The following is a 9,657-nucleotide window of genomic DNA, read 5'->3' on the forward strand; positions in this document are numbered from 1 at the left end:
TCTGTCAAGTCACAGCATTCCTGAGCCTGTGTCCTCATCAGAAAGTGAACATGATGTCATATCACCACAACCTGAGGTGGTGGGGGTAAGTCAGTAAAAAGTGTCAAATGTCTGGCCTATCTGTTGGGGTTTTGAGACATGTTAGTTCCTTTATGTACGAATTGATAGATTAATCCAAATCCTAGCTGGAATCCAATTTCCAATTTCTCAATTGCCACCTATTTTCTATGTCTCTATGTTATTCTGTTTGATTGTACTATTGTTGGATTTTTTAGAAAGTAGACTCTAGAAGGCCAAAAATCATGTCTATGTAGTTCACTCTTATTTTAAAGCATGCCAAGCAGAAGGCTGAGTGTGCATGAGAATTGTGAATGTGCTTTTTGATGGTAACAATACCCGGATTACGGAAATAGCTTCCTTACTGGTCTTCTTGCAGATGCTCTCCAATTCATTCTCTATAGTGTGGGATTTTTTTTAATCAAAGTTTTAAAAATAAAAATCACATTCTAATTTTCTACTTCTTAAAGGTTTCAAAGGCTTCCTGTTGCTCTTAGAGTAAAATCCAAACTTCTTAGTAGCCACTAAATTCTGCATAGACTAACCTCTGTCTCCCATCTCCCCTGCTCTCAGCCTTTGGGCCCTGGCCACAGCAGCTTTCCCTTAGTCTCTCTGCGATGCACCGTCTGCACAGGGCCTAGGCATGCTGCTCCTCCTGCCTGAAATGCTCTTTTCCTCCCATTCCCATTCACCTAAGTCCTCATTCAGTTTCCTCAAGAAACCCGTTTCTAACCCCATCTAATCTAAATTAGGTCCTCCTTCTAACCCTTTTCCTAAGTAGCACTTGTCATTTTGCTGAAGGGTTTTGTTTTTGTTTTTATCATTTGATAATCTGTTTCACTGCAAGATGATCCACTCCATGAAAACTGAGACCATGTCTGTGTTTGCTCATCGTATGCTTCCATGAGTAGCACAGTTACCTGATAGAAAGCAGGTGGGCAGAAAATATAGGACAAGAGTCAGCAGGTGGCATGGTGGCTGAGGCACTGGACTTCCATATAGCCAACTACAGTTTGAGTCCCAGATCTGTCTGCTTGCTTTCTCACTTTCCTGTTCTCTCTCTCTCTCTGACCAAAATGAAAAGAAATATAATAATAATAATAATGAGAATAAATAAATAATTTAAAAAGAAAATATAGGTCAAATAAATGAACATTAAATAATAAAAACAAGCAAGAAGATATTATTTCCTTATTTCCACATAACAAATTACTCCAAAACATAGTAGCTTAGTGCAACACTATCTCTCTATTTCTGTAGGTCAGGAATATAGTAATGGTTTACTTACTAATTCTTGTTTTTGACTTTCATGAGGCTATAGTCAGTGGGGGCTGCAGTCATCTGAAGTTTTATCTGAGGCTGAAGATCTAATTCCAAAGTACTTCAGCTTAGTCACAGACCACCTTGCAAGTTTTGACCGGATGTTGTCAAGAAACCTATTACTCTCATGTGGCCTCTCCACAGGGCTGCTTGAGTATCCTCATGACATGGCAGCTGGCTTCCACCTGAGAAAGTTTTCCAAGTGTACAAGGCAGGAACTGCATCAGAAGTCACATACCATTAGTCAGCGGTATTTTATCGGTCACACAGGTCAGCTCTGATTAATTGGGGCGGGGGCAGGGGACTATCCAAGGGTGTGAATATCCAGAGGCATAGATGATGGGGGGCCATGACAGAGGCTGGCTATCACAAACATCTCTATTCAGCTCTCCTATCTTAAGACCTGCTATGATTTAGATAATGGTTTGTCCCCCAAAGATTCATGTTCTGGAAACTCGGTCTCAGTATAATGACTTTGGAAGGTGGTAAGATTTTTAAGAGGCCAGCCTAATGAGATGGCACCATCCAATCATCTAGGAGCATGGGAGGGACTAGAGAGGAAGCACAAGAGTCTATTTTCTCTTCCTCTCTCTCTGCACATACCTACCTTCCTCTCTGCTTCTGTCAGCCATATTGTGATGACGGTCCATGCCTTTTGATTTTCCAGCCACCAGAACTGTGAGCCAAATAAACCTCTATTCTTTCTAAATCACCCAGCCCCAGATATTTCTGCTTAGCAACACGATAATGAACTAAGACAAGGCCCCTGATGCATGGAATGTTTGTACCAAGGAGGCAAAGCATCATTCCCTGGAGGCCTCTCTACGTCCCCTAGAACCATCCTTAGTTTCCAAATTCTGAAACCCTAGTCAGTGAAAATCCCAAGAGGAGACATTTTCTAATAAGTCTCAGCAGTGAGTTAGTTCTGCCTCCCAAAGTTTCTGTCCCAGACAAGTGACGAGGAAATCACATTCACTTTCCTACTATGTCACTTACCTAGTGCTATATAAAAAGTTACCACAAAACTTAGAGGCTTAAGACAATAATGTTTATTACCTCACTCTTGCTGTGGGTCAGGAATTTGGACACAACTAAGCTGGATCTTGTGGCAAAGCATCTCTTGCAAAACTGTAGTCACAGTGTAGAGCTGGGGTCCACATTTACCTCGAGGTTCAACAGAGGTAGGACCAGTTTTACACAGGTTGTTGGACTGAGGACCCCAGCTCCTTGCAGGCTGTTTTCTGAGCTACAGTGGAGCTCACAATTCATTCGCTGACTTCATCAAAGGGAGCGAGCAAGAGAGAGTACACTCAGAAGGTGGAAGTCAGTGTTCGTAATCTTGGCAATGACATTCCATCGGTCTTGGTGTAGTCGCGTCATTAGGAGCTAGGCACAAGGTCCAGCTCGCACTGAAGAAGAGGGGATCCTGCAAGGCCATGAACAGCAGGAAGGATCACTGGGGGCCTGGGTTGCCTGCATACCTACAAGCTCCCTGAGCTCAGGAGTGTCTCTCTGCTTAGCAGAGACACCGTGTTGCATCCCACTCCAGTTTTACTGTTTCTTTCCTTTTTGGGAATGACCCTATAGCTAGGCAAACCTGGGATTTTCTGGAGGAGGCTGGAAAAATTCTCTGTACTTTCTCCAGTTTCAAGACTGGTTCCCCTTTCTTAAAAGAACACAAATACTCTATATTATTTTTCTGATTTCAAAAGTCATATAAGCTCACTGTCAAATTCAAATCATGCTAAAGTCCTAAAGCTATAATGAAAGTTCCGTAGCATTTCTTCCATACCCCAGAGGTGACCCACGTTTACAGTTCAGTGTATCTTCTAGCCCCTTTTTCAATACATATGCTAATATCATGTTTATTATTTTACCAAAAATGTATCAAACTCTTCTTTATTACTTATGTCATTGTTATGTTTATGTATGGTAGAGAATGGATGCTCAAGAGCGAGAGAAGCACCCTTAACAGGGTCTTATCACTCCACGATCCCTTTCTCTGATTCTTCAGGATCTTGGGCACACACACGCACATGCACGCGTGCACACCTGCACACACTCAACACATGTAAGGTCAGCTGGGCCGAGGATCCGAACCTTAGCTGGCGGCTTAGTTTCCAGCCCTGCAGTAGAGTGTTCCGTGGATTGAGTCACCAGACTGGGCTTTGAACTCTTCTTTAGGTTTTTGTTTTGTTTTGCTTAAACCGAACGTTGGTCATCTTCTCCCATCAGCACATGTAGACCTGCTTCATTCTCTTCCTACAGGAATAGATCATAATTACTTTTATTTAATCATTGCCCTATTGGTGATCACGTGGGTTGTTTCTTCAACTTTTACCTATAATAAACATTGCTGCAATGTATGTATGTATCTGGGGGTGGGGGTCCTGCACTTTGCTGTATTTTGTGGAACTGGTTTCTAGAAGTGGAAAGCTGGCTCAAAGCATATTCCTGGTGTTTTAAAATATCCTCCAGAGGGACCAGAAGTTAGTGTAATGGCTATGTCGCTGGACTCCCACGTAGTCGACTACGGTTTGCGTCCTGGGCCCAGTGGTTTAAAACTCACACCAGGCACGTGTGCGTGCGTGCCCAAGATCCCGAGAGGAGAATGGAGGAGAAGGGATTGCGGCGTGACCATCCCCCCTGGGGGGTGATTTCTCGCTTTCTGTCTCTCTGTCTCTCTCTGTCTGTCTGGCGAGCGCACACGCCCTATAGCGAAAACCTCTCAAAAAAAAAAAAAAAAAAAAGGGGGGGGCCTCCAGAAAAAGTCATACCAATTTCCAAAACTGAATATAGGTATCTTTTAGAATGGAACCCCTGGATGAACTGGTCTATTGCTTTTTGAAGAGCTCCAGGGTCCTGTAAATTATGGAAATACAGTGAAGGGAAACTTGTTCTGTCACAAGACCACGGCTATAATAAAAACCCTCGGATTAGTTCTCGGCGGACACTGGTCTGCTTTATGTCTCTGTGCCAGTGCACCAGGAAATGAAGCTGTGTGGGCCTCACTCACATAGCCCAGCTCCCACTCCCACCAAGCAGGGTGACACTGTGAGGTGCACCCACCGGAGGCAGCTCCTCATCTGGGCAGAGCACTTACAGGACAGATGAGTCCAGAATGGACCCACCGATATTCTTGCCTGGCACAATGGGTGACCAATTTTGTTCCCAAGCAGATGAAGGGGATCCTGCAGGGCCTCTGGGCTGAGATGGTTCCTGGGCGGAGCAGTCCCAATCCAGCAGCCTAGGGGTGAAGTGCTGGGGTGGAGCTGAGGAACTCAAAATCCAGAAACTCCAACCAACTGCTGGCACATATAAGTGAGGCTATGCCAGGGCCAGTTGAGGACGTGTTTGTTCCTGTTACAAGACCACACTCGTGATCCCCCACCATATGCCCCACCACAGCTCAAGTGGTGACAAGTGGGTGTGCACACAGGTAAAGTTCACAGAGCTGTACACTTAATACATAGTATTTTATATATATTAGTTCTATTCTTTTTTTTTTTTCTTGGAGAGGTTTTTTGCTATGGGGCACGTGCACTCGCCAGACAGAGACAGAGAGACAGAAAGCGAGAAATCACCCCCCCCAGGGGAGATGGCCATGCCGCAATCCCTTCTCCTCCATTCTCCTCTTGGGATCTTGGGCACGCATGCACATGTACCCAGGGTGAGTTTTAAGCCACCAGGTCCAGGACTCGAACTGCGGTAGACTACATGGGAGTTCAGCGACATAGCTCTGGGCTGAGATGGTTCCTGGGCGGAGCAGTCCCAATCCAGCAGCCTAGGGGTGAAGTGCTGGGGTGGAGCTGAGGAACTCAAAATCCAGAAACTCCAACCAACTGCTGGCACATATAAGTGAGGCTATGCCAGGGCCAGTTGAGGACGTGTTTGTTCCTGTTACAAGACCACACTCGTGATCCCCCACCATATGCCCCACCACAGCTCAAGTGGTGACAAGTGGGTGTGCACACAGGTAAAGTTCACAGAGCTGTACACTTAATACATAGTATTTTATATATATTAGTTCTATTCTTTTTTTTTTTTCTTGGAGAGGTTTTTTGCTATGGGGCACGTGCACTCGCCAGACAGAGACAGAGAGACAGAAAGCGAGAAATCACCCCCCCCAGGGGAGATGGCCATGCCGCAATCCCTTCTCCTCCATTCTCCTCTTGGGATCTTGGGCACGCATGCACATGTACCCAGGGTGAGTTTTAAGCCACCAGGTCCAGGACTCGAACTGCGGTAGACTACATGGGAGTTCAGCGACATAGCCATTACACTAACTGCTGGTCCCAGTTCTATTTTCAAAAAGGGGGAGGAGAAAGGAAAAGAGAAGGTAGGGTGAAAGAGAAATTCAAAAAGGACAGGGCAATACAGCCTCAATGCATCCTGCCGCCACTCAAGCACACCTCTCTGCAGGGTGCCGAGACAAAGGAAGACTGTGGGCCTTTCCCTGAGGTACAGCCTGTGCCAAGGGACCGGCTGGTATTGTCCTGAGCCCTTTGCTCAGCAATGCCTCGGCCTTTGTGCAGAGTCAGAAGGACAAAGGCTGGAGTAATAGAAGACAGGAGAGGTCCCTGCAGTCACAGAATGCGCAATGTGATACTGCCTAGTATTACCAGGTGACCGCCCCACCTTCCCTTTTACCTTATGACCTTTCCCCCTCATTCCTGTAGAGAAAGAGCAGGCTGCTGTTTGTCCCATAGGAGAATTGTCAGGATGGATCCAGAGAGCAGGGACAGCAAATTGTCCTCTTGTTCATCCAAAAGCCATGGTCCTTATGTGACACTGAAAGGGAAGCAGGCCAGCTGGAGGTCTGGCAGGACAGCCGCCATTTTGAAATTAAGAAAGGCCTCTGATGAGAACAATCTGACCAAGTGCTGAGTCATGGGCAGGTCTGCTTGAGGAAGGGTCAAATGAGAAATTAGGAATGGGAATTTGCAGAAAAACAGGACTCTGGATAATTTCTCAAAGGCAAGCAAGCGATGTTGACTGATGGTCGTGAGGAATGACCTGCATGTGCGTGTATCTTGTATCTATAAATGCTAAGCATATGCTGGTCTTTCCGAGAGGGCTTGGAGGTGCTTGCTGTCTGTCTCCCTGCAACCCAGCTGCAGAAATAAACTCCCAGCCTCTGCTTCTTATTTCTTCAACCACGAGTAGAGGAGGTTGGACTGAATTTGCTGGATACAAAAGAAGATGCAGAATGTTTGCAAAAGTTCATCTCCTCTCTCCACCATCCTCTTCTCTTCCAACTACTCCCTATTCCCATTCTCCGCACCCCCTGACAAGTTAAAGAAGAGAACGCAACCAGCTGGAGGAGAGACAAGGTTTATTCCCTGGTGAGGACTTGGAGCAGAGCTGCCCCATTCTCTCCCAGGGATAGTGAACTTCAAGGAGGAACAGTAGAGTGACCCCTGAGAAAACTCTGGGCATTGCAGAGGACGGAAACTTGGTAGGGTTAGATCCAAAGTGTCTTAGTATGTCCAAAACTAAAGAAGACTGTGTTTTCTGTCTCCAGAAGAAAAAAAGGAATTAAAAATAGCTTGGAAAAATAAAGACTTTTTTGGGCATATCTGTATTTGTGGCAAAATGTCTATTTGTCACAGAAGTCCAGTTCTATAAAGTGGATGTTTTTGCTTTCATTCTGTGTCACCCTTATCATGAAGACATTTTCCAAATCACCTGGGTGCCCTAACTGGCAAAGTTGAAAAGAGGAAATAAAGGGGACCAGCAGTTAGCGTAATGGCTATGTCGCTGGACTCCCATGTAGTCGACCGCGGTTTGAGTCCCAGACCCGGTGGCTTAAAACTCACGCCAGGCACGCATGCGTGCATGCCCAAGATCCCGAGAGGAGAATGGAGGAGAAGGGATTGTGGCATGGCCACCACCCCCGCCGTGGGGTGATTTCTCGCTTTCTATCTCTCTGTCTCTCTCTGTCTGTCTGGCGAGTGCACACGCCCTATAGCTAAAACCTCTCCAAAAAATAAAAAATAAAAAGAGGAAATAAAGGAAAATTTTGGCTCAGCTCCAGCCCTGTGGACATTCTTATCCAGAGTGTCAGCTCAGACACTGAGTGGAAAGTAGAGGGCCCTCGATTTCCCCTCTACTCTTGCCCGAGGGAGCTGCTTCCAGGCCCCATGCTAGAGCTGCCAGACCAAATTAGGAAAACAGAGTCATGTGATGATGACCGGCTTGTTCCACCCCCTCTACTTCCTCATTCCTGAACATGACTCAGGAGACACCCAGGAATTGGATGAGGTTGACAAGTCCCATTGATCATTTGACAAATACCACCTGATCACCCACTAGGACTCAAGCAAAGAGGCACCATAAAGAAGGCTTCTTCCCCAGCCTGGCTCCCCCGCAACCACTGCCCCTTCTCCCCCTCCCTTGGTCACTTCCACCCTGATCTTGGCCTCCCCAGAAGTGGAAATGTTCCTCTCATTACCCCTGGGTGTGAGGGTTTGCTTCTGAGAGCTGCACTGGAGGATCAATTGGCCGAAAGGAGCAGGTGGTGTTTTTTTCCTCCCAAGTTCACGAAGAGCAGATGAACCTCGGAGTCTTTGACCTCTACCTCCCTACAGAGGTGCTGGGTGAACGGAAACGTGGAGTAATCAGCTGAGGCGCAGAAACCCCGACTCCGGGGCTTAAATGGTTGGGAAATCTAAAGCAAGAGCAATGATAACGAGCCTAATGCTGTCTGTGTGGCAAACTGGACCCAGAATAACGTGAGGGCTGCACCGGTGTTGCGGTGTCACACATCACAAGAGGCACAGAACATGTCACGAAAAGCCTGGAGGCCAAAGGACATCCAGAAAAGAAAAAGGAAACCTTTGGGTTCCCCGAAGATGACCATCAGCACAGCCAGGCTGCTAGCACACTCGCTCTGGGAAGGCAGAGTGAACTTGAAGGTGTCTGTTAAAGTATGAAGAAATTAAGCAGAAGCCTTTACCCCTTCCAGAAATGGTACCAGCCCACACATAGAGCTCACTTCACTCGGCCTGGGATTGTCCCTGAAGGTTTTATCTTAGCACGTCTTCCTTCCTTTCTTTTCCTTTCTTCTTTTCTTTCCTTTCTTTCTTTCTTTCTTTCTTTCTTTCTTTCTTTCTTTCTTTCTTTCTTTCTTTCTTTCTTTCTTTCTCTTTCCTTCCTTCCTTCCTTTCTTCTTTCTCTCTTTCCTTTTTCTTTTCCTTTCTTTCTTCGTTTCTTTTTGGCCATAGGGCATGTGCTCTGGCCAAAGAGAGGGAAAGTAAGAAAGCCCTCCCATGGGAAATGGTCATGCCACAATCCCTTCTCCTTCGTTTCTCTTTCCAGATTTTGAGCATGCATGCACAGAAGCCTGGCCTGTTTTTCAAGCCACTGGGTCGATATCCAGGACTTGAATCTTGTAGACTGCCATGCTGGATCCAGTTACCTTAAGCAGCACATTGCAGGCTGGCCAACCTGAGCAACCTGGGGAGTGATTTCTCATTTTCTGTCTCTCTGTCTCTGTCTCCAGTGAGCACACATGGCCTATAGCAAAAATCTTAAAAAGAAAAAGAAAAGAAAAAAAAAAGAAAGCCCCAGGGAACAAGGATTCACCTGCTTCTTCCCCAGGAGAGAAAGTCTGCCTAGTTAGGAGCCTGTCACCATGTGGCTTTGGCAAAGGATCTCAGCGAAGGACCTTATTTGTAGTTTTACAAATAACCTCAGCAAAGCTAGCAGTCATCAAACCCCAGTCCCAGGAGCAGGTACAACCTATTCCCCTGCCTACCTTTCCATCAAGGTGCCAGAGGGCTCCAGTTAGCCTCAGGGGACCTTGGACTGGAGAAGGCACCTGGGCCCAGGAAGGTTGCCCAGATGGAGCTAGGGCCAGTTTCCCTGAGCTACAGTGTGTTTGAGGCTGAGGCCACAGGAGGGCACTCCTTGGGAGGCACAGGCCCCACAGCTGAAACAGGAAAAAGAGGACTGTGTCAAGGACCCCAAATTCCATGGGACCAGCAGTTAGCATAATGGCTATGTCACTGGACTCCCACGTAGTCGACTGCAGTTCACGTCCCGGACTCGGTGGCTTAAACTTACGCCAGGCACGTGTGCATGCGTGCCCAAGATCCTGAGAGGAGAATGGAGGAGAAGGGATTGTGACGTGGCCATCCCCCCTGGGGGGTGATTTCTCGCTTTCTGTCTCTCTGTCTCTCTCTATCTATCTGGCAAGCGCACGCGCCCTATAGCAAAAACCTCTCCCAAAAAAAAAAAAAAAAAAAAAAAAGGAGACCCAAATTCAAAATTCTCCCA

General features: G+C 46.6%; 1 long non-coding RNA gene across 2 annotated transcripts in view; it reads right to left on the reverse strand.

The window, feature by feature from the left end:
• Positions 1-1,342: 1,342 nt before the first annotated feature.
• The window catches only part of LOC102478082 (uncharacterized), a 39,872-nt gene continuing 31,557 nt past the window's right edge, over positions 1,343-9,657 (reverse strand). The window contains exons 1-3 of one of the 2 annotated variants that reach the window (XR_333890.3): positions 6,028-6,154; positions 3,478-3,639; positions 1,343-1,562 (exon numbers count right to left, since the gene is read on the reverse strand). This is a non-coding gene — a long non-coding RNA (uncharacterized LOC102478082). Of the gene's footprint in view, positions 1,563-3,477; positions 3,640-6,027; positions 6,155-9,657 lie in introns of those variants that run through there. The other variant, XR_333889.3, reaches the window with a different exon arrangement.

The sequence above is a fragment of the Tupaia chinensis genome, unplaced genomic scaffold (assembly GCF_000334495.1).
Source record: "Tupaia chinensis unplaced genomic scaffold, TupChi_1.0 Scaffold000112_1, whole genome shotgun sequence".
Lineage (NCBI taxonomy): Eukaryota > Metazoa > Chordata > Mammalia > Scandentia > Tupaiidae > Tupaia > Tupaia belangeri.